The sequence below is a fragment of the Nyctereutes procyonoides genome, unplaced genomic scaffold (genome assembly GCF_905146905.1).
Source record: "Nyctereutes procyonoides isolate TBG_1078 unplaced genomic scaffold, NYPRO_anot_genome, whole genome shotgun sequence".
Taxonomy (NCBI): domain Eukaryota; kingdom Metazoa; phylum Chordata; class Mammalia; order Carnivora; family Canidae; genus Nyctereutes; species Nyctereutes procyonoides.
Window position 1 is genome coordinate 10490795 of NW_026575043.1, and position 22539 is coordinate 10513333.

General features: G+C 45.4%; 1 protein-coding gene across 5 annotated transcripts in view; it reads left to right on the forward strand.

The window, feature by feature from the left end:
- Window positions 1-11893: 11893 nt before the first annotated feature.
- The window catches only part of ATXN1 (ataxin 1), a 402302-nt gene continuing 391656 nt past the window's right edge, over window positions 11894-22539 (forward strand). For 2 of the 5 annotated variants that reach the window (XM_055321812.1, XM_055321809.1), the window contains exons 1-2: window positions 11894-12073; window positions 20205-20322. The gene's annotated coding sequence lies outside the window, so the exon portion shown is untranslated. Of the gene's footprint in view, window positions 12074-13130; window positions 13355-16169; window positions 16188-19470; window positions 19521-20204; window positions 20323-22539 lie in introns of those variants that run through there. The other 3 variants (XM_055321813.1, XM_055321811.1, XM_055321814.1) reach the window with 3 other exon arrangements.

Genomic DNA, 22539 nt, shown 5'->3' on the forward strand with positions numbered 1-22539 from the left:
GGACATGCCAGATGGGAGCCAAAATTTCTAATAGGAAAGGGTCTGAGGGATGTGAGCCTGGACTTCAAGTGAAAGCCATTTGCAACCATGTGATACTATACATAAAACTCATAAGCTGGAGTACAGCTTTGCTAGTTGAGAAAAAGTAGAGCTTTGTCAATTAATTAGGTTGACTTGAAGCCATTTGGTTGATGTAGGAATGCTCAGTTCTCAACAAAACTCACTAGCTTGAATTTCTGAGATATACACGTTTGCTCCAAAGAAAAATCTAATAAATAGAGGTTGGTATTAAAAGTGTTGCCTTAGCCAAAATATTGTTATGTGGTGCTATGACTCTGACTGACCAATTTCACTCAGGTAATGATTTGTTAAACATTCTCAGGCTGCAGGGTGGATAACTTCACCTGGAAATCAGTCCTGGGTGACCTGGGATACTGGGTAGGACCTTTAAACTCCAAGCCTCAGCTTAATCAACTAAGAAAGGGGATAATAATCTTTACCTCAGTGTATTCTTGTGGGATTAGAGGAGACAAAATTTACAAAATTCTTATCATGTTGCCTGGCATAGAATAAGTGCTAGATAAATGGTAGCTTTGATTATGATTATTAGAAACTGTAGCTATGCTACTATTTTTATCAAAACTTGCTGTCAGGTTCATACATTCTCTTCAATAATGTTTTTGAATTTTTAAAAAGGATTTTATTTATTTATTCATGAGAGAGAGACACACACACAGAGAGAGACAGAGACACACGCAGAGGAAGAAGCAGGCTCCCTGCGGGGACCCTGATGCAGGACTCGATCTCAGGATCCCAGGATCACGGCCCGAGTCAAAGGCAGACCTCAACCACTGAGCCACCCAGGCACCCTGCTTCTGAATTTTGTTTTTTAAAAGTTCTTCATGAATCTGAGCCTGATTGGGAAATTCAGCTCATTCTGACTCAGCTTTATTGGTTATACCAGATGTAGTTAAGCGCAAGATCAAGTAAATAGAATATTACCATGTGTCGGACAAGATGCATTTGATTTGGATTAGCTTCTCATGAGATCATTTTTGTGTTGGGCCTTATAAGGCTTTGTACATAGTAGGTCTTGAAAAATATTGATTCACTAATTCATTTAACGGTCAGTGCATCTTTAATGGGTATCTATCATGTGCCAAGGACTGTTCTAGGCACTTGGGGTTTATCAGTGAATAAGACAGACAAAAATCCCTGCCCTCCTGACAATAAACAAACAAACAAACAAACAAACAAACAAGAAGGAAATGACATAATGTTTTGTTTTTCTTTTCTTAAAGATCTTATTTATTTGTTCATGAGAGACACACACAGAGAGGCAGAGACATAGGCAGAGGGAGAGGCAAGCTCCCTGCAGGGAACCTGATGCAGGACTCAATCCAGGACTCTGAGATCACAACCTGAGCTGAAGGCAGAGGCTCAACCATTGAGCCACCCAGGTGCCCTGACACAAAATGTTTTAAGGTAATGCATTTATGGAATAATAGAGCATGGCAAGGTGGATCAGGAAAGTCAGAGGGTATAATTTTAAATGGGGGGGGGGATCACATTAGGCTTCTTGGAGAGGTTGTGTCTTTTAGAAAAAAAAAAAAGACTGAAGAAGGTGAAAGAGTGAACTGTGGATTTTCAAGGAAAAGCATTCCAAGCAGAGGGACCAGCAAGCAGAAAGGCCCTGAGGCAAGAGAGTGCCTGGCTTGTTTGAGGACCAGCAAAGACGACAGTGAGGCAGGAGCCCTGGGAGCAAGGAGAGAGTGATAGAATATGGGATCTGAAAGATTGAGGGCGTCCTGATTGCGTGGGGGCTTTGTGGGCCACGAGAGGACTTTGACTTTGACTCCAAGGGGAGTAGAGCCTTTGGATGCTTCTGAGCAGAGTCGCGGCATCACCTGATGCAGACAGTCAGCTGTGGTGCAGGGTGGTAATGGTAGAAGCAGAAGGACAATTTAGGAGACTGGTATAATCATCCTAATGAAGGGTGGTAGTGCTTTAGTTTCAATGATAGCAGTCCAGGTGGTGGAAAATGGTTAGATTTTGGATATATTTTGAAGGTAGAGCCAGTTGGATTTGGGGGGCAGATTGGATGTGGGCAATGTAAGAAAGAGAGGAGTCAAGATACTTTTTGACCCAAACAGTTAGAACAATGGAGTTAACCACTTACTGAGGTTTATATGCAAGAACTGTAGTATACAGCCCATGGTGAGTCTGAGAATAGATACCTCGGGATTCTGGGTTGAGTGTAAATCAGAAAGACTGATGTTTGCATAAGCACTTTTATAACACTCAAATGAACAGTTAAAAAAAGAAAAAAAACAACAAGCAGCAGTGCTTTGGTTGTATTTACTCAATGCCAAAATTAACCTGGCTTTTTAGCCTTTTCCTTCACCCTATTCCACACTGAAATACCACTTCTGAAGAGGGATGCTGCTGGTACATTCTGGAGTCTGGCAGAGGGAGCTGAGGATTTTTGAGCTGAGGCCCAGCAGGGAGTACCTCAGACCTCTGAGGCCTCCCTCTGTGCCTGGTGCCAAAAGCCAGCCATCTCTGGGATAATGGGGAGGTGGTTCTGGAACTCTCTTCACAACTTTCCTATTCCATTGGACCTTTTGTGTATTGGTACTGTCATAAATAAAAGACCAACCACACATCCTGAACTGATTACTTCGGTGTATCTATAGAGGAAAGAGATAAGATCATATAGGTAAATAAAGAGCAAAAAAGAATAATGCAACAGATCTGGGATCACGGATCTATAAAGGGGGCATATCAGTTTCTCGGGGCTGTAAAAATGACCACAAACTGGGTGGCTTGAAACAAAAGAAATTTATTCTTTTACGGTTCTAGAAGCTAGATGTCTAAACTCAAGGTATCAGCAGGGCCGTGTTCCCCCTGGGGCTCCCGGGAAGATTCCTTTCTCGCCTCTTCTAGCTTCCTGTGGTCACTGGCAATTCATGCCTTTCCTTGGCTTATGGTAGTATGATACCCATCTCTGCCTCTGTCTTGGCTTGGCCTTCTTCTCTACCTCTACTCTGGGTCTCTGTGTCCCTCCTCTTCTTCTTAAGAGGACAGCAGTCATATTGGATCTAGAGACCACCCTAACCCAGGAAGATCTCATTTTAACTAGTTACATCTGCAATGACCCTATTTGCAAATAAAGTCCCCAACTCGCAGTTATTGGGGTTAGGACTTCAGCACATCTTTTGTGGGGACACCATTCAATCTACGACAGAGGGCAATGGGAACTCACATGAAGAAATGACCCTTGGGGCAGGTCACATAGTAGAATAATGAACAAAAGGGAAGCAGTTGCATGCTGAAATCATCAGCAGAGGTCAGATGGTTCGGGGAGTAACAGGAAGTGTTCCGATAAGAGACGCTCTCACTTAGGATACTCTTTCCATCTGTGCTTATGGCCCTGATTTTTTTTTTTCTGTCAGAGCTTTAAAAAAATATTGTATAAATAAAAAGAATAAGAAAATAGCACTTCTCTGACTCACACATTGGGCAGAGCACAGACTCTTGTGATAATCAGGAAAGACTTCACAGAAGTGTTGATGCTTGAGCAAGATCTCAGAGTATGAAGATGAGGCGCCATGCAAGGAAGGGGTGCCGGGAGGAGCCAGGGCTTCCCATACGGGCAGAGAAGCACATGCAGAAGCGCAATGGTAATTTCGGTCATTAAACTACCTCCCTAAGCAGGGTGAAAAGCCTTTAAAGGCAAGGCTGATATTGTCTGCTCCATCTGCATTACTCAGAAACAGTTTTAAAAAACGAAGGGGGGAGTGTTTCTGGTTTTAATAAATGCACAAATGAACACCCGATAACCTGGAAGAACACTAGAAGCCTATAGAGGGAGGAGTTAATTGCTGGACACACTTGCCAAAGCACAAATATGGAAACCCCACCCTCAGCCAGATCTGGAGAAATCAAAGGGCTGAATGTGGTATAAATTCCTCTGCCCTGATTGCATAAGGAGCTCCGCCAGCCTTTTTCCTCTGATATATTCCTTTCTGCATAAAGGACTGAGCTGGGTTCTGAAAAACCTGATGGTGAACTGAGATAGGCAATTCTGAATCACCACCACGATCTAGGAAAATGAACTCCTCACGGATCTCTCCAGATAAGCACCCGAGCTTGTTGCCTCTGACATCTGCATCAGGATCTGGCCAGGATTCGTTCATAGAACGACTCCCCCTTTTTGGCATAAGACCGTACAGGATGCCAGTAAAGTTCACACGGGGTCATCGAAGTCTCTCTAAATGCACGATGATTCACTGCTGGGGGTGGGGGAGAGAGGCCAGTGAGGGGGAAGGAAGGGCTGAGCCGAGAGGCGGAGCGATGTAATTATGAAATTGACTGCAGAGCAAAGCTGCTCGGGGAGTGACGGGGTCACATGTTCTTACTCTTGGTGTTTAGGCTACAACTTTTAAACCAGGGGGAGGGGATGGGGCTGGGAAACAAGATCACACACAACGTGATTGGCTTTGGGAAGATGCTTCAGAAGCCTGGACATATTTATGAGAATCACAACGTATTAATTTCTCTTTAGATCTGACAAAGGAAACAAGCTCTCTGGTGACAGTACGGTTAGCAGAATAAAAATCTGGCTGTAGTGCTAGGAGTGAACAATTTGTCTTCCTCTACTTGATTTACTCGCACTCTGGCTGACAGGGTCTTCCATTCTGTGCATTCGTTTTGTACTTAAAAAGGGATTGTTTGTAATTTACAGTTTAAGTCTGAGTGCTATTATTCTGCTCTGTCAGAAAGCATCTGTGGCAGTAGCTTTTGTCCCCGTGTCTGTGCCACAGACACCAAGCAAATCTGCATGTTCAGGCGCCAGTCTTGAGACCTCCCCCAAGTCTGCCAGCAGTGAAAGTCGCAAGGGCCCTGGCAGCAATGGATGCTTTCTGCAGATCCCAGACAGCCCTCCCTGAAATCCCCACTCGGCCAGTGTCCTCCGTGAACCCCAGTTATTTAGGTCAAAAAAGCAAAGTTTGCCAATGCATTTTTCTCTAACCCTGACTTTTGGGGGGTAAACTTGGTAAATTCCTCATCAACTAATATTCTTAACCACCCCCCACCCCTTCTCATTTGGGTCAGCTTCTCCTGGCTGATATTGGCTCAAGAGAAATAAAGTAAGTGAGAGAGCTTATAGCTATGTATCTTAATGCCATGGTGCTGGAATAACAAAGAACTCCCATAACGATTTGATGTTTATTTTCTTAGCCTGCTGCTGCCTCTGATCTTATTTTGAAGGCACCATAAGGTTAACATGTACAACCCGTTAATTGCCACTACCGTTAAGTTCAAACAGTGGTGGCTCTGGGCTTTGATTTTAATTTGGAAAATGTATTTCTTTTGAGGAAACAAAATGCCAAGTTGCTAATGAAATGCCTTTAATAGATTTCCAAATGCTCCCAGCCAATAGCTAGCAAAGTTCAACTCATTCTGAACCTCAAAATGTTTGTTTTCTTCTCATGTTACAAGAGCTATGTTCTTTAGATGATGAAGACGGTAGATTCTGATACTTCATAGGTCACTGCACTACATTCAGTCTTGGTCACAGTTACACTGATGGAAATTTATCTAGGTTTTGCTTGCAGAATAAATCATAATGGCTGAAAGTCATCTCATTTCCTTTTGACACACCCCATTGTACTGCACATATTAGAAAGTGTTTTGTAAAACATAGATTTCCTTTTGATGGCCTTGATTTGTTTTCTAGTTAAGCGGCGATTATATAATTTTCATTATCAATGCTTGTCTGTCACTAGAAGGTATCAACTCCAAACCATTTAGCTGCAAGCAGCAAAACCAGCTGTAACTCTAGAATGCTTGTACTTTCTAAAACAGAGTGTAAGTTTTCTAACAGCTTCCCAGGGTGGCAAAGTACCTGAGAATCTCTCAAAAAAGACCTAGTTACAGATGAGCCTAAGAAATTTTTGCTTTGCAGGCCCATACTAGTTCCACCGGTGAGATTTCAGCTCACTCTCAGGGGTTGTTTTAACCAGGGATAAGGTCCGGGTTATATTATAGAGTGCAAAGGAGAAACCTCTGGAAGGTAGAAAATAATTAAGTTATTTACTACACACCTACAGAGAGCCATGCCAGGATCCTCATCTCCAATTGCGGGTTGTTAGAACTGATTTCTGTATCTCTCCAGCCCCGTTATCTCTACCAGTGTTGTCCATTGGAAATACAACCCACAGCCCTTCCGCATGCGTAATTTAAAATTTTATAGTAACCACATTAAGAAGTGAAAAGAAGCATGTAAAATTAATGTGAACAATAATACATTTTACGTAATTTGTGGGGAATATTTTCATTTCAACATTTAATCAATATGAAAGTATTGAGAGATAAATATGTGTAGTTATGTATGTACATGGACGTACTAAGTTTTTAAAACCCAAGGTATATTTTAGATTTACAACATATCTCAGCTTGAACTAACCACAGTTCAAGTGCTGAATAGCTTCATTGGACAGTGCTGATCTCTCCTAGAGCACTCGTTTTGATTCCTAATTGTAGACAGAATCTTATTTAAAATTGCCCAACGTGTGTACTGTTAAATCCTAAACTGTTGGTAGACTACAGTGACTTTAGTTTCACTCCTGACTATTGGTAATGTCATTTGCATTGCCCAAAAGCCAGTCTTGTTACAGTTTGGTGGAGGGTCAAAAAAGATGATTCAGGATTTTTAAGAGTCTCTGCTATGCATAGAGCCCAGTGACTTTAGTTTGGGTGTGGTGAGCTGACCTCAGAGTCTATTATGTGAGCAATCTGCCCTGTTGTTTTGTATTTTATTTTACTTTTCTGGCCTCCCCAGTTTTATTTGGAGTGCAAGCTAAGGAAGGTCTATTTGTTTTGCCACTACGCTCTGATTTGCTCAGATTTTAAAATGGCACATGTAGGATAACACCCTTCCTATAATAGCACGGTTAAAGGTCTGTCAGTGTTTCCATTAAAAATTCGAGCTTTCCAGGATTTATTACATAGCCATAACAAATGACTCCAGGCAGAAACTTGGCAAGTCTTTCTATAACGTAGGAGGAAATCTTTTTTTAACAATTTTTAAAAAGGAAAAAAATAAATAAGTGTTTACCACTTAAACTTACTCGTGATTCTTTTGATAGGAAAGGCATTCAGATAGAATGCACATCTTTACATTTTGTTTGTTTTACAAACGTGAAATATCAGTATTGGCTTGTAAGTCAAATTTTGCCAGCGATTTCTACAATTGCCCTCCTACCTGCCAAATTTTCAATGATTCTAGTATTGGATTCTCATGGTCCTGTGTCTGATGAGTATAAATGGTTTGGGGAGGTGCTGGATCACTTGACTGTGAGTCTTTATGTTCCATCATGGTAAACGTGGACGGTTTAAAAAGATAAGATTTGTTCTGGTGGGAATTCCCTGCAGATAGAGATTTCTTACTCACCTATATTCTCAGGGCCTAGTTATTGTAGATGTACAATACTCAACTCCTGGCAAATGAATGATAAACACATAAAAAAGCAGCTTGAGAATTAAGACATAGTCTCTATTCATAAGTCTCTTATTTAAGTATTCACTTAGTAAATAATCACTATCTAGTACCTTGGGAAAATCTTTGAAACTGTAAGCAACACGCAACTGTATCTTTAATGTCTATGCCATCCCTTATTTTTGAATATCTCAGTGGATTATTATAGCAATTAAATGACCCAATGCTATGAAAGCACAGCCGGTTGCAAAACTTTTTTGAGGCTTGGCTCTCCATTGCCTTCCCCATCTCTTGGGAGTGTTTGAAGATGCTATACAGAAGGCTCTGAAAAGTGTGAAATGCTATGTAGATATAATTGAAATGTAAATGCTCACCACTGCAAATGTTAAGGTTAAGCCACCCCCCCCCACCATTACTGTGAAAGTAAAACCTGGTAAAAAGTGTACATTCTTTCTCCAACATATCTGACTCCAAATCAACCTGATTTATCTGATACAGTGTAGGGTTGACTGACCCCAATGTTTTAAAGATAAACAGGAGATACTCTTAGAATGACCTTATTCTATCTTGAGTCCTTTTTTTCCCCCCCGTTTTACTGAAAAGTAATTGGCATACATCACTGTGTAAGTTTAAGGCATACAGCATGATGGTTTGATTTGCATCTATTGTGAAATGTTGTTTTCTTTATTTTCGACTGGAGAAAATATCGTTTCCAAGTATGACTTTTGAAGTCCACTTTAAAAATAAATGAAGTCTAAAACTCTGAATAAGTATATCTGTATTTTACTTAACTTCCAATCTGTTCAATTATTTAGTTCCTATAACCTGGTAAGCTGTTTGTGTCTGCTTATTTTTGCTTTGTTTTGTCTTGAACTATGTAAGAGGCTACTTCCAGTGAAAACACAGACTACAATTTAAAATCCCTTACCATTTGGAGGGCTTGTACGCTTGTTTTATTAAGCACTCTTGTGCTCCCTCTGCTGCCGTGAAGAAAACCTTCACGTTCAAGACCCCAGGACATTCCTCTGAGTGTCCACTTGGCAAAGAAGATGCAGATTTGTACATGAAATCAGGGCTCTTCTGAAAGACCGTGCTATCTGACCAAAGCATAAAATGTAATCATGTTTCATTAAAAAGTACAAATTAATTAAAGGGAGAGGGAATAAAAAGGGAATGCATAGAAAAATTAAGCTCTGCATCTGTGGGCAAATTCACCTAGGCAGAGCGCTGTAGTATGGACTGCATTCTTCATACTACAGCGTGCTCAGGAATCACCAGGGGTGCTGGTTAAAAGGCAGATTGTGATTCACTAGGTGTGGAGTGGAACTCTCATTCTGAATTTCTAAAAAGCTCCCAGCTGCTGCTGCTGCTGCTGCTCTGGAGATAAGGCTTTTAGAAGCAAGATGTAATACATAATGATATGATATCATATATACTTGATAGCCAACTTTAAGCCCTCAAAACTAGATACTATCAAAACAATGAGGTAGATATAAAGGATAAAAATGATTTTCCGTGGCGTTTGAGCAATGCAGAACACAGACTAGGAGTAAGGCTAGGCAGGCCTTATTTCTCAATTTCCTTTCATTTTAAAGTTTGCCTTATGCTCATATGAATACAATATCAGATTTATGAATAGGACTGGTAGTACTACATATTTACCTACTGGCTTCTTCGAAAGCCCTGCCCTTTCACTGAGTTTTGATCTGCATGAGAAAGCCCTGTTTTTTAAAAGGATCGGTCAGTTATTTGTACATTTAATATTTTGCCATCTGAAAGTAAAACATCTCAGTACTAAAGGTAATGAAACTGTATCACGAGAATACTGTTTACGTGAGACCTTGCAGGAAGGAATAGTTACAGACTTTAATGGCGCTTTATGGCTTTAATCTTAATGGTTAAGAAAGTAAATGACACATTTCTTATTAATTGTTTTTTACTGTTTGGGTAATATACATATTTAGCTTCCTTAAGGGAACATTTAAATTAATCGACTCACTCTAATCTGAATTATGTGGTTTAATTTGGTTAAGGTTGTTAAAATAACTTAACCGCCTGTGTCAGTGTAATAATTAAAATATTAGCTGTTTTTGGCTGGAAATTCTCTCAATGTAAAATCTCTAAAAATAGAGTGGAGGTGGATTGGGCAGTCTGCAGAGTAAAAACATTGCATTTAAGCCAAAAACATGGCCACCAATATTCTCCCTTGCAAAAATATTTTAGATGAAGTTAGTTTTCCTGAAGGCTGTCTGAAACTGAAATGAATAGCAGAAGCTCTCTGATTAACATTCGCAGGCCAGTGATGATAATAATAATGCCTGGAGCGCAAAGCGTAGGCCTTCTGGGTGCCCAAAGGCCTCTGATCCTTTCTCGGGAGAGGACCCTGGCGAGCAGAGGGAGGAGCCAGTACCGGGTTCTGCTCTGAGATATTAGGCTTCACCTTGATAATGCCTGTCAACAACAAAACACCAGGAAGAGCCTTTTCAGGAAACTGATTCTAACTGTCCACTAGAGGCTGTAATGAGACCAACAATGTCACTTTAGAGCAACCTGGGATTTAAACCGTAACAATCATTGCGTTTTAAATGCAAAAAAAAAAAAAAAAAAAAAAAAAAAAGAAAGAAAAAAGAAAGAAAAAAAAAGTTGTAGGAACGAGTAAGAGTGAACAGTAGTAGTTTGATTTAAATAGCCATGTATGCATGTGCATGGTATTTCAAAATGTGAGGAAAAAAATTATTTCCGGGGCTCTACACCTTCCTAGCTGTGAGCACGCTTATTTTTATTTCTGTAGCACGTTGGCTCTACAATCCAGTTGTTTAGAAGCTGACACATTTCTCTTGGTGATTCTGTATCCTGCTTCAGTTGGTGACTAACCGTTAGGTCATAAGTAAACTCAGCCAAAGGTTTCTCCCCATACAGCTTACAGTCAGGAGTGGTGGCTTCCAGAGAGAAACTTATGGGCAGAGACCACGATTCCAGACACTCGGGTACGAAGCACCTGAAACAGGTCAAATGCTGCCCCGACACCTACTGGTCTTCCAGAATCATCTGCAGCAAGCACGCCCGCCCGCCGCACTGAGCTCCCTCCAGCACGGATGTCACTGCGCTTCCTCCAGGTGCCACACCTGTTGGCAAGGTGCACCCCTCGACAGAAGGCTCCTCGCCACCCAGCTAACACCTGGCGGCGGCACGCGCGGAGGGGGCGGGGCGGTGGGCCGCGGGGACCCGCGCCGAGGGGCCGAGCGCGGAGGAAGTTCCCCAGCGTGGATCCCCGAGAACTGCCATTTGATGTTCGGTTTGCTTTCTGTGTCTCCTGCACCGGTTACCTCATTTCCGATTAAATTAATGATCCGAACGAGCCGCGAGAGCAGTGCGCGGGGTCGTCTTCCGAGGCTGGGGCTGGGTGCTACGGAGCGGATTTCCAGACCTGCAGAAAGCGAAACGGGGTGGGGGGTGGGGGGTGGGGGTGGCAGGAGAGGGCACCCGCTCCGGCAGGCAGGAAAGGTGACGGTGCACATGCGGGCGCGGGGACCCTGCAAACTTTCCTGAGTTGCACGCAGGGGCAATCCCCGCAGCCCCGCGGGCCCGGTTCAGGAGCTGAAGCCGCTGCACGGCGATCCGAGTCAGCCCCCTTAGACGATTCTCGGCGCGCCCCGCACCGAGGGCACGTCGGGATCACCCTCGGGCCCCCTCCCCTCCGCCGGGGGGTCTCCGGCCGCCTGCGAGCCGGAGCCCGACCCCCCCCGCCCCGGAGCGTCCTGCAGGCCGCCCCGAGCTGCACCCTGCCGTCCTCGCCCTGTCCCCCTCCAACTAGGTGCAGGGACCCGGGGAGGCGCGCGAGGACCGACCGGTCACCGCTGAAATTACCTCATCGCTTCAGCTCCCCGCCCCTTTCCCAAACCTGGAAGAAGCGTCCCTCCGGCCGGAGGCGCACCCCCCGCCCCCCGCTCGCCAGCCGGTCGCGGGCCGCGCGCCGCCTCCCGGGGGCCGCCTCCCCGGGCCGCGCGCAGCCAAGGGTTAAGGGCGCCGGCCGGGCCGGCCGCCGCGCCGTGCGCTCGCGCTGCTCCGAGCCGCCCGCCGCCCGCCGCCCGCCGCCCGCCGCCCGCCGAGGGGGGGCCCCCCCACCCCCAAGTCGGATCCTTGAGCTGCGGCGGCGGCAGCCAACTGCTCCATATTTGGCTTCTATTACACATTTACATACTGGAGCGAGCGAGCGAGCGAGCGAGCGCGAGAGAGCGCGAGGGAGGGAGGGCGGGCGGGCGGAGGGAGGAGGGCGGGGAGGGGAGCGGGGGGGTAGGAGGAGGAGGAGGACGAGGAGGAGGAGGAGGAGGACGAGGAGGAGGAGGAGGAGGACGGGGAGGAGGAGGAGGAGGAGGAGGAGAGAGCGGAGTGTACCGCAGACATCATTTCTACTACAGTGGCGGAGCCGTACAGGACCTGTTTCACTGCAGGGGGATCACAAAACAAGCCCCGCGGAGCAGCCGCCAGAGCTACAGCAGCCGCAAGACACTGTTTCTCTCCCTCTGCCCCCCCTTCCCCACGCAACCCCAGATCCATTTACACTTTACAGTAAGTGGCTATTTTTTTCTCCTCTGATTCTCTCCTCCCCCTCCCCCATCCCCTTCGCCCCTTACCTAGATTAAAATTGGCCCCTACCCCCGCTCTCCAGAGAGGGGCAAAAGCAACAACCAGCAAACAAACCCCAAACCCCAGTCGCCGGCACAGAAAACAGCTGGAAGAGGAGCGAAGGAAATCGACGCGTCGCGTTGTGTGTGTGTGTGTGTGTGTGTGTGTGTGCGTGTGTGCGCGTGTGTGTACATACAACCTTCTCCCGCTCCGGCCTCCCGGGCCGACACCCCCGCTCGGGGCGCAGGGGCTGACGGCAGGGGGGCTGCGGGCCGGTGGGCGCCCGCCAGGCGAGGGGGCGCGCCCGGGCTGGGGGTGCGAGAGCGGGCGGGGGGAGCGGCGGGGCTGCCGGGCCGGCCGCGAGCGCGGAGACCCGTGTCCCCCTCCCTGGAGGCGGCGGCGGCGGCGGCGGCGGCGGCGGCGGCGGCGGCGGCGGCCGGGGTCGCGCTGCCCTCCGGTCCCGCCGCCCCCTGCGCAGCCCGGTCCCCCGGGAGGGCGGCGGAGCCGGTGGGTCCGGAGGGGGGCCGCGCCTCCCCCCCGCCCCCCGAGGGGGGCCGCCGGCCTCTGAGCCCGGGGCGGGGGTCCCCCCGCGGAGGCCGGCCTCGCCCGGCGTGTGGCTGCGGCCCGGGACTCTGCGCGCAGCCGGGCGCCGGGCGGTGGGAGCGCGGGGGGCGCGGAGGGGTGGGCGCGGGGGGAGCCGACGTGCGGGTGCCGGGAGCGCGGCTGGGCTGGAGCGGCGGCGGCGGCGGCCCTGCCGCCTCCTCCTCCTCCTCCTCCTCCTCCGCCGCCGCCGCCGCCGCCGCCGCCACCGCCGCCCTGTTGGTGCGGCCGCTTCCTGATCATGTGCAGCCGCCGCCGCCCGGAGCCCGGAGCCCGGAGCCCGCGAGCGCCCCAGCCCGGGCCGGCGCCCCCGCCAGCGCCCGCGGCGGCAGCGGAGGAGCGGCGCCGGGAGTGAGCGGCTGCGCGGCTGCTGGGAGGGTGAATGAAGCCAGGAGGAGGGGAAGGAGGAGGCGGAGGCGGCGGCGGCGGCGGCGGCGGCGGCGGCGGCGGCGGAGGAGGCGCTGCGGGGACTGGGATGCGCCCTGGAGCCCCGCTGCTCGCTCACTCTGGGCCGGGCCGGAGACTCCGCCACTCCCGCGGCCGCCGCCTCCTACGTGGTTCCAGCGCCGCGAGCAGGCCGGTCCCGCCGGGGGCAGGGAAGGGGCCGGCCGGGCGGAGCGAGAGGTGAGGCGGCGGCGTGAGTGTGAGTGAGTGAGTGCGCGCGTGTGTGAGTGCGCGTGGGTGCGTGTGCGCGCGCGCGCGTGGGTGTGTGTGTGTGTGTGTGTGTGTGCGCGCGCGCGCGGGGTGGGGGCGCCGGGGCGGGCGCGGGGGCAGCGGCCCCTCGCCGGCCACTTGGCTGACTCCGCGGCGCCCCGACCCGTCCCCGGCCCCCCGCCCTCCCGCCGCCTTCCGAAACTCCGGGGCTTGTGCTTTCATTTTATTTCAGACCACGTAGGGGGCTGCCTGGAAGCGGTGCAGCAATTCAGGTTTTCTAGGGAGATCGAGCAAAAGGACCTTCGTGGGGGGTGGAAGTAGGGTGGGGGTGGAGATCTGGCCAGAACGCAGCAGCAGCAGCAGCAACAACAACAACAACAACAAAATCAGTTTCCAGGGACCGTGGGGTTCGGTTCAACCCTGTGGCCGTTCTGTTTTGTTGTGCTTTCTTAGTATATAATCCTGCAGATAAGAGGGTAATATAAATACTTCGGGAGATTGGGAAATTGCTGAAGAGTAGTAAGGGGGGGGGGGAAGCCAGTCGGAAGCTGGTTATATAATGCGCGAGGTGGCTAACGAGAACGGCAAGCTATTTTTATTTTGTTTACCGTGTGCTGTGCAGTAAGGGACTCCTCCAAACTGGTTCTGTCCCCGAAGAGATTCTTAGCTTCCCTGCGAGATCCGCAGGATACGATCAGTAGAATCAGGCGACCCCCGTGCACCCGCAGAATAAAAACTACCGCCTTGGAGTGGCAGGCTCCCTGCGTGTCCCTTGGTGCAGGCACGGGAATGTGTATATGCAAATAAGCTCTCCTTTGGCAATCGAGTAGTCACATCTCAATGACATTTGTGTTTTGTGATGCAGGCTGTTCTTAATATTTAAACATTGTCGGTACATATCGCACAGAGCAGTGGGTAGTTACTTGATGGTTATTTTTAGGCAGAGCCAGTTACTTTTTCAATAGTGTTAGTTAGCTAAGCCATTTCTGTTTGGGTTTCTGAGGAGCCCTGCTGTTCGTTCCTAGAAGCCCCTGTGAGCCCACCCTGTGGTTTATTTGTAGTTTGATACTTGGACTTTTTTTTTTTTTTTTGGTGGAGTGAAGCCTGTGCCTGAGGAAACCACCACCAAAGAGAAGGTTGAGAAAATCCTGCACATGAACTCTTAGAAAGGGATTGCACCATAACAGCTAACGCTGTGGCATTTAATCTCCTCTGATTGTCCTCCAAGTGTGCGTGCCTCAGTCAGTATTTTAGCAGCTCCACAGACAAACGGGCTTGGAAGCCACCTTCCATGGACAGCAGAGGGTGGAGGGCTCCCCCGAACCTCCTGGCTGCCTGTCCTTCTCATCCTGTAGATAGTGTCAGTGGTGTAGGCTTTCCCTGCACTTACTCTGGCCCTGATCACTCCTGTAATTAGATCAGGCTGCCATGGCAACAGACAGTGTTCCTCCGTCCATTCAGGTGGGTTTGTCTTGTGCCTGGGCTACTCCAAGTGTTTTATGCACAGTATTTGTGCTGCTCAAGCCAGAGGAGAGAGTTCACTCCTTCGGTTGTGTCTCCTTTCAATCATGGGGGTGGTGGTGGTGGTGGGGGGATTGAGGGGAAAGGGGGAGGGTGTATAGGGGAGGGTGGAGAGGATGCCCAATGACACTTCCAAGCTACTAAACTTTTCTAAAGGAGACCAGCCAGCGGTTCTTGCTGGATGCAGTGGGTAAATACCTCTCTCCCCACACAGTGAGCGGAGCCTGGCAATCCTGCTGATGTTGGTGGTGAACAGATCAACAAGTATTTGGTACCTGTTAGAAACCTTTGAGCTTAGGAAAGCAACATTTCTTTTGCAGTCTGGGGCCTTTGGCCTGGCGGACGCTTAACCCCTTCAAGGGCGAAAACACCCATCCCTGAGAACCTGTGTTGCCAGTAGTCAAGGGCCGGTTTTCTAAAGCGTTTACTGGGTGGTGGAAGTGATTTTTTTAGGAAGCCTGTCCCCATTGCCACATTTCAAAACTTTACCGTTACAATAGGCATTCTAATAACAAAAAATAGGACGGCCTGGAGGAGCCACTCTGCATGTGTACATTTTTAATTTGGACCTCTTGGCCATTCCTGATCCTCACTCTGTTAGTACTTAGTTCAAAAATTTTTCTCTCAGGTGAGAGGTGGTAGAGGCCTATAGCTAGTAGACTGACAGTGAGTGGTGCTTTTACACAATAAACAACTTGTACTGTATTTTTGAGATGTAATTTAATGAGCACTTCATAATTTGTAGAGCCCTGAGCAGTCTACTCTTTGCGTTAGGACACCACCTCCTTAAAGCCACCAGGCGAAGAAAAATAATATTGTTGCCAAAAAAATAGCAAGGAAAGAAAAGTGAGTAGCTTCGTTTGCTGAAGCTTTGTGTTGCACAGGGATCCACCTGAGGGGGAGTATTTTAATAATCCTGATATTTGCAAGAGAAAGTAATTGAGAATAATAATGTCTTGATTTGGTTGTGATCCTGCCTGTCAGTTTTCAGTTTTTACAGCCCCAGAACTAAATTGGTAAATCCTTTCTTGCCCTGGGACTAGGATTCCTTCCCCACAGGGGGTTTATGACTTTCTACCATTTAGTTTATGTGGTTGGTAACTTGATTGTGGCCTGTTCAGATCTAGTGCTGCTGTGGTTAAGAGAAGCTTTTTTTTTTTTTTTTTTTCCTAGGAGGTAAATAGATGGGAAGCAAGGATATGAAATAAGGCAGAGAAGTTTAAGTTTTACACATTTTGGAGGTCCCGGATTATATTGTGCAACATACAGAAAATTTCTTGCAGTAAGACATGAATATGTATTTTTGAATACTAAAATAAGCATGAAAAATGTACTTGATTGGAAACTGTGAAAGTCAGTGTTTTCCCCTCCGAATTTCGTTTTACGAGGGTTTGGGTTACGGAAGTGATGCCTTGTCAGGAATATTATAATTAGGCTCCAGAGCTTCTACATTGTCTTTTAGGGAGAAATTCAAGAAAAACTCTTTAGCCATCAGATTATGTCAAGTGCCTGTAGATGGCCTTACATTTCATTGTCTGTGAGTCCTGGGAAAGGCCAGCCTTAAGAGATTATTAACATTAGTAAACACATTTCTGTGACTTCTGTATTTGTTGTCATTACAGACTCACATTCCTTTTATGTAGCATGCCTTTATTTTTTTTTTTTTTCCATTGTGAAATGTCAAGTGGATTTTACTTTTGCCACTTACCTTGAGTGACAGTTTCTGATGACTAACACATGATGACAGCGGCTCATTTTGTTTCCTATTAGAAGTTAGTCAATAAACATATTTTATCAAAACCCTGGAAATTAGTGTAGGAGTGAATGTTAATTCTTTCAACTCTAGTTGTGGGCAGTAACACACAGCTTAGACTCTGAAACAAATGCTTGCTTACTAATGTGACACGGTGCAAGAGACGTCATTGCAGGGTGGACATCATTTTCAGGGTGGACATAAATAATTTGATTTCCATGACTTTTTATTTTTGGAATTATTCAGTAATTTGAATGATTGACTTGCGTGAGAGATTTAGATAGGTACAAGCTTAACTACTTCAAAGAACAGATTTAGTTCTGGTTACACTTCCAAAGTTACCAGAAGCAGGCCCTCCTTATTTTGTAAAAGCATTGAGAATAATACATTGTAGAAATCTCGGTAGAGATAATAATTTCTGACCTAGGGCATTCCTTACAGGACTGCCCCTGTTTAAGAATGAATCTTGTAGTTCTCAATTATGCTGTTCAAATTTTAGTTTCATTTAATTCAGTTTAATAAAATACTCATTCAACATGTCTTTAAGAGATGATATAATAATGAGCATAACTGAATGCTGTTTTGGAGAATATTTTTAAATGTTGGCTGAGAGAGTTGTAAGTGGATCAAGGTTCTGAAAAATATATACATAAATGCTTAAAATTATAGGCGTAATAAGATTTAGGTGAATCATCTTTATTTGCGGAGATGGTTTTAAGCATCTTTTTTTTTCCCTATCTCATAATTTATGTATTCTGTCTTTATCAGTGTAGTGATGTATTTTGTAATCCTTATGCATACGAACTTTCCACGCTCGTGTGCTATAAATGTTTGTAGTACATGTTACCATCCCGAATGTACTGAAACACGTTTAGAACTGTTACAGACAAAAAAGCAACACGCATTATATTTTCTTTGATATGTTTGATGTTAGCAGAAATGTCTCATTGATTTTTCTATGACTTTTAATGCATACCATTTGTGGAGTAATGAAAATGCAATGGTAATTGCCATAATGTAAGCAAAAATGGTATCCTACCTGAAAATGAACTTTTCAGAAAATTCATTGTAGTGTAATCAGAATTTGAGACTTAAGGGGGCAGAGGTTCCCCTGATTATGCTGTTTTGATTCAGGCTAAGAGGAACTCTTTTTTTCCACTTAGGCGCTCTTTAGCATGACACACTTTGAGGGAGTTATTTAGCAGAAGTTTTTAGTGATAATCGTCTTAGCTGCTAACCTATCAGCAATTTATCTTCTAACATGCGAAGAAAATGTATTCTTCTGTCACTATGTTTGGCACGGTGGCTTTTACTGCACCCTTAGCTTTGGCCTACTCTCCTCGAGTTATTTATATTATCTACTGTATTTATTAATATATTATTTCCTCTTTACTACCACATCGGTGTTACTTAGACCATCTATGTTAGTAATCTTCCGCTATAAATGGAATTGTGTTATGTAGTTCACTGTGCTTTTAAAATATTAAGTATTCTATTTTTAGTGTATATGTTGTAGACAACATTCTATAGGCTACAATGGGGGTTTTTTGTGGGTTTTTTTTTTCTTTTTTGTATTTTGTTTGCATGTTTTTACAGTGCTTCCACTCTGCCTTCCTTTTACTCTTGTGTTTCTTCCCTCTGATGGAACAGTAAGTTATGTTAACTCTCTTAATTACTGTAATTGGTGTAGCAACACAAATACTTTTGAAATAAGTAGGCATACCAGTGTGAAAGTAAATTAATATTTTACAGCATTTGCATCATGTTTGACTGTTCTGTACACTTCAGCAGAATAGGAGGAGACTGTAATTTGGACTCTGTAAAACCTTATCTGCCAGGTGATATGTAAATAGCACTGTGTGCACACACAGATACACAAGCAAACACTCAACTGTTAGCTCATAAAGCAAGTGCTGTCTGCAAAACCACGGTACCTGCACCTTGTTCAGAAATGATTATCCTGTATTTGGATGCTTCCTCTGAGAAATTACTAGATCAAAATAGGAAAACAGCCACCGTGTAAGGGCAAATAGAATTTTGTGAGCTTCTCTAACTGGGCCACCATTTACATTTGTGACTAAACGAGCTTCCTCGTGGAAGGATAGACTTAGTGGAGTCTTCCAAGGACTTCAAAGACGTTACAGTCTGGAACAGCTTCCCTACTTTCTCTGTACTCACAGATTACATGTGGAGAAACCAAGGATTACAAAACACACTCCTTTTGCATATCAGTCCCAGGCATGCAGTAGATGCTTCTGTATATACTTGGTGAATGGATTCGTTAGAAGTAAGAATGCTTTGGCTACTATTCATGACTTTGAAAAGTGTTGGAAAGCAATCGAAATTATTTTCCTTTCCAGCTGGGCTGTGCTCTTAAAAATAGTGAGTGTGTATGGATGAAAATAATCATGACTACCGAGATGTGTTGCCATGTACCCAAGGATAATTGGCTCACTTACCTGTTTACGGATTATTCACATTGGAGATCGTATTCATAACTCCAGAATAGTTTCTTTCTGACATCCAGTGTGATCCTGGGCCTCCTCCTTCCTACTGTTACCTGGCGTGGGCTTAGGAAACCCAAACTAAATTTAAAATCAGCCCAAACAAATATACAGATCAGCGCCAGTAATCAAAGACGGAAAATCCGCCCAGCAATGACAAGTTTGGGGGTTAGCTTATAACTGTGCTACTGATTCTTTATTTAACATGGACAGTTGGGAATGACCAGTATTTAAAAATATTATTTTAATAGGGCTGAAAACTCTTGTTAGCAGGTCAAGTCTTCAACTTCTTCCATTTCTGTGCATAGGTCTTTACCTCACAAAAACTACTACAAGCACCAAGCTCCCTGATGGAAAGGTATATGGAAGATTCATTCATTCTCTTGTCCATCCATTCACACATTCACTCATTCATTATACGGTGGATAATTTTTACTTTACCATTTGCAAGGCATTGCGGCAAAATGAAAATGAAGTAGACATACATTCGATACCGACATAATTTAAAATCTAGTGGGAAGTCTAGTGGACTTGTGCACACTTCTACAGTTTTTTCTGCATTTGATACATTTTTCTATCCCATTAGACTGGTATGCTAATCACCAAGTTGCATGTTGATAGTAATATATGCCATATGAAAATTAGACTTTGGCTCAATTCCTATTCAATCCATGCCCATTTCACCTGATATCCCTGTGATTACCGGCATGTGTTTATCAGATGATGGGTTAGAATCATTAGAGAAGAGAATGACGGTCCCTGGCTCAAAATGGGGAGACTGAGCTCTTAATTTGATTGAAGGGATGACCTTTTTCTGTGTTGGCTTTCCTCTGAGCCCTGTTGCCCCAAACCAGAGCTGCCTTCTGAGCTGGCTGGTATCTGTAATTCTCATAAAGCAAAACGCAAAATTGGTTGTCCTTAAAGTTTAGATTTCAGTGTACAGATGCGCTAAGGTGGAATTATTTTTTGAAGTAATTTGTTCTGGTTTTCACTTTGGGTTTCTTTTCCTACATCCCCCCGCCCCCCACCACCACCACTGCAGGAGCATCGTGCAGCAGCCAGTCCCCAGGGTGGTCCGTTCAAGCTGCGGATTTGTTTGCCATCACTCTAAGACAATCTCCTCCTCCACGGCCACTCCAGGGAAGTGCATCACAAATCAGGTGAGAGTTCTGCTATGCGTGTCTAGTCTCCATCAGAGGATAAAGTCCTACCTGTTCGGAACGTCACCTAGTTATACCCATGCTCTCGCACATTGTGCCCTGGTGGCTGTGACTGCCTTTGCAAACTACATTCCGAGGGAAATTGAGAAAGGGCCAAAAGAGGTTTTTTTTTTTTTTTTTTTTTTTTTTTTTTTTAAACTTGGCTTAAATTGTCTCTCTTTGTGGTTTAATTTAGAAGAAAGTGGTTAATCAAGAAGTCTGTGTTGGACTTGGTGGCGATGGGCTGTTGTGTGTTAGGCTTGGCCCTGGTCGTCTTCATTGCCATCTTTACTTAACTCCATGAGACCGTTGTGCTGCCAAACTCTTCCCATAAGTCACAGTTTTCATGTTTTAAGTTTTTGTTGTAGAATGAATCAAGCGTAGGGAGACAGAGGCCTGTTTGTTCAGTGGCAACCAGTATTTGTCGAATCTTGAATTTCTTTGTGTCTGTTTGGATTTTACAACTTCCTGATTGCCTCACGTACAGTAAATTTTTCTGGCCTGGAGAGTCATGCAGACACAGGGTGTATGCAGTGTTGATGACTCATGGTTCTGTATTGAAGAGAGGATAACAGGATCCTGCCTAAATGAAATCGGGAGACATGGAAGTTCGAAGTTGAGGCAAGAGGACTTGGGAGCCCTGGTGTATGCAACCAAAGGGGATTGTGAAATAGATCCCCTCTTTCTATTTACCTTGGGAGTGATCCTACTGGAAGTTGTGGAAATGGACCCCTTCAGAGGTTCCCAACCCTGGCTGGGCAACAGAATCACCTGGAGAGCTTAAAGAGAAAGAGAGAGAAAGGATTTGTGGCTCCACCTCCTGAATCAAAACGAACCTTTAATGGTCTCTTGGAATCATACTGATGCTCTATAGGTTTGGGAACTGCTAGATTGGGTGGTCTCTGGGCAGCCCTTTTCAAGTCATGTTCTATTTCCTTACTTGGCGAGACACACAGTCTACTGTTTCCGCACCTCCTGTATAAAAATCTGGATTTGCAACTAATTTGTTACGAGGTGGATATTTGCTTTACCGAAATGTTCAATTTAAAAATGATTCACCAGCATTCCTTAAATAAAGGGCTTCCCCTCTATACCTAAGATCGAGTTTTTAAGTTACACATGAATTCCATGGCATCTGAGCTAAGAGCATGGGGGTCTGGAACCAGCCTGTCTGCAATTCATATCTGGAGCTGCCCCTGTGTCCTGGGGAGTCCTGTTGGCTTTCTGCGCCTCAGTTTCTTGCTGAGCAAGGTGGAGATAAGATTAGAACTTTCCTCTAGGGCTGCTGTGAGAATGGAATGAAATGATACATGTGCACGGAGTAGCATGGTACCTAGCATATGGTTTGTGATCTGTGAACATAAGTTATCTTTGTGATCACGTAACTTATCTCTTGACAGGATGATTATAATGTTCTTGTTTTGTGATGGTTGCTCCTGGACCATACATGACTAGGAGCCAGTAAATAGCACTTGTACCTTGGTCTTTGGACTGACACTGTAGACATTTGCAGCTCTGCAAAGCAAATGAGCCTTCTATTTATTTTTCTGAATTTTGTGTTAGTTCATTTCTCTTACTGCGCCAGGATGCATACGTCGTATTTTTCTATTGTTGTAAGGCAAACTGGTAAGTTGCGTGCACAAATGAAGTTATTTGTGGTCTGAGTGAAAAGAAACAAAAACTGGAGTAACTGAAGTGCAATGTTTCAGGAAAGTCCTGTTGGAGAATGGGGCAGGAAGTTATCCCAGACATTATATCCTTGCGAAGTATGGACCTGGGTCCTTTACATTTTATTGGCAGTGGGTCGGGGAGGTGTTGTTTAAAAGGAAATAGAATAACCCCAGAGTTACATGCACAGGTAAGCTTCTTAGGGTCTGCAAGTGTCAGCTGACTGGGAAGGGGTGAGATGCCTTACTGCTGCTTTATCTCTTAGGGGTGTTAAAGTTTCTGGGGACGTGGTTTCATTGCATATGTGGTTTGCACATTTTTTCACCTGGCTTGTTTGAAAGAGAATTTTATTGTGAAAACACAAGCGTCAAAAAGTCCTGTCTCTTGGCCAATATGTGCAGCTTACTGAGAAGACACCGAGATTTTTTATAGTATATTAAGCAAGTCTGAGTGTCTTATGAATACGTATTGTATTACCGACAAAGTAGTGCAGAGTCACCTTGAATTCTA